We start from the raw sequence: 2,569 nt of genomic DNA on the forward strand, positions 1-2,569 counted from the left end.
GACCATTATATTGACTACTGTTGGCAAGAATCCCTTAGAAGAAAACAGCCTGAAATACAGTACTTGGGTGCATCCTCAAAAATGACAGAATGGTCTTGGTTCGTTTTGAAGGCAAATCATTCCACATCACAGTAATCCAAGTCTATGCCTCAACCACTGAGAAAAATGGTTGAAGAAGCTGAAGAATCAATGGAGAAATTCATCAGTTCTATGAAGACCTACAAGGCCTTCTAGAACTAACACCAAAATGACAAAAAATATTTAGAGGTTTTAACAAATGTTATTGCTTTTCTGCTAATTTCTTTACGTGTTATAAATAGTTAAGGCAAAAATGATCACATGGTCTTGTGGGGCTAGATGTAATATATGTGAACATAGATGTAGTATATTTGAGCTATAGAAAAGCAGGGAGGTTACAAATGGACTTAATATGGTTGCAAGGTTTCTGCATTTTATATGAACTAGTACAATATTAACTCTAGATTTCAAAAAGTTAAGAATGTATACTATAATCGTTGAGTACCCAGTAAGAAAATACAGAGATATAACTGAAAAGCCAATTTAGGAGCTTCCCTGATGGTCTAGTGGTTGAGAATCTGCCTGCTGATGCAGGGGTCATGAGTCTGATCCCTGGTCTGGGAAATTCCCACATGTTGCAGAGGAACTAAGCCACATGTGCCACAGTGACGGAGCCAGTGCTCTAGAGCCCATGAGCCACAATTACTGAGCATCCGAGCTGCGACTACTGAAGCCCATGAGCCTACAGCGTGTGTTCTGCAACAAGGGAACCCACTGCAATAAGAAGCCCACGCACCGCAAGAAAGAGTAACCCTTCCCACCACCCCACCAACTAGCCACAAGGTCTGTGCGCAGCAATGAGGACCCAGAAGAACCAAAAAGAAAGAAAGAAAGAAAGAAAAACCAAAACTTCCCTGGTGGTCCAGTTGTTAAGACTCTGTACTTCCAATGCAGTGGGCCCAAGTTCGATTCCTGGTCAGGGAAATAGATAGCATATGCCTCAACTAAGAGTTTGCCTGCCACAGCTAAGACCTGGTTCAGCCAATTAAAGAAATACATAAATAAATATTCTTTAAAAAAGCCAGTTTTTTGTTCAGTTTCTAAGTCATGTCCAACTCTGCTACCCCATGGATTGCAACATACCAGGCTCCCTTGTCCTTCACTATCTCCTGGACTTTGCTCAAACTCATGTCCACAGCATCATGTCAGTGATGCTGTCCAACCATCTCATCTTCTGCCAGCCCCTATTCCTCCTGCCTTTAATCTTTCCCAACATCAGAGTCTTTTCCAATGAGTTGGCTCTTCATATCAGGTGGCCAAAGTATTGGAGCCCCAGCTTCAGCACCAGTCCTTACAAAGAATATTCAGGATTGATTTCCTTTAGGATTGACTGGTTTGATCTCCTTGAAGTCCAGGGGATTCTCAAGAGTTCTTAGCCATCACAATTCAAAAGCAGCAATTCTTCAGTGCTCAGCCTTCTTTATGGTTCAACTTTCATATCTGTACATGACTACTGGAAAAACCATAGCTTTGATTATACAGACCTTTGTTGGCAGAGTGATGTCTCTGCTTTTGAATATGTTGTCTAGGTTTGTCATAGCTTTCCTTCCAAGGAGCAAGTGTCTTTTAATTTCAAGGCTGTAGTCACCATCTGCAGTGATTTCAAAGCCAAGGGGAGGAAAAAAGCCAAGAGATAAATGAAAATAGAGTTCTAAAAAAACTTTTTTTTTTTTTTTTGCAATAACTAAAAAGAAGGCAGGAAAGTAGAAACAGGACAGAAAACAGAACAAAACAAAACAAACCCAACAAAAAACCCAGCAGGGACAAACAAAAGACAAATAAAGAAATAGTGGACCTAAATCCTACTGTTCAACTATTACATCAAATATTAGTGAACTAACATGCTATATACATACCTCCCCCCCCCTTAAGGGTTAAAGGTGTAAGTTCATTTTTGGAGTTGTTTGATTCATATTTTTGAAAAAAACTTTTTTGGATGGCTCCTTTAGTACACAGATATAGAGTAAGGAAGGATCTACCCATTGTGCCATTATTAACACTCTGATCCCAGCCTAATAACAACTAGCCCTAGATCACAGGTTTACATCCTGGGTAAACTTATGTGGTCAGCAACCAGCAAGAGCTGGGCCAAGAAGAGGTGGGCCACATGGGTAGCCAGCATCTTGGTCTCAGGTCTCCCTGGACAGAGTACTAACTAAGAAGAAAGTGACACTGCCTTCCGTTTTTTAAAAAGCACCAGTTTGTTTCCTAGAAATCCATCTCTATAAGTACTTTATATGGTATATCCATCATGCCATGATTATAGGCAAGAGAGAATCAAAGAGACACACTAAACAGTGAGCAGGAAAACAGAATTGTTGAAACAGAGAAGGGTTGATTTTTGAAAAGGGGTAGTTCAAATAAACCTGGGGTCAGGTATCAGGCTTAATCTTATAAATTGGGTGGTCACAACCAAATAGTGTGTTGATAACCAGGGAGTGTGTCAGACATAACCGACACATAATATGTGCCATGATACTGTCTTGGGTCT

The 2,569-nt window shown here is 40.4% G+C and overlaps 1 non-coding gene across 1 annotated transcript; it reads left to right on the forward strand.

Annotated features, from left to right (window-relative positions):
• Positions 1-929: 929 nt before the first annotated feature.
• TRNAG-UCC (transfer RNA glycine (anticodon UCC)) lies at positions 930-1,002 on the forward strand. The gene has a single exon. It is a non-coding gene; the product is annotated as a tRNA-Gly (tRNA).
• Positions 1,003-2,569: the final 1,567 nt, after the last annotated feature.

This window comes from Ovis aries, chromosome 10 (genome assembly GCF_016772045.2).
Source record: "Ovis aries strain OAR_USU_Benz2616 breed Rambouillet chromosome 10, ARS-UI_Ramb_v3.0, whole genome shotgun sequence".
Classification (NCBI taxonomy): Eukaryota; Metazoa; Chordata; class Mammalia; order Artiodactyla; family Bovidae; genus Ovis; species Ovis aries.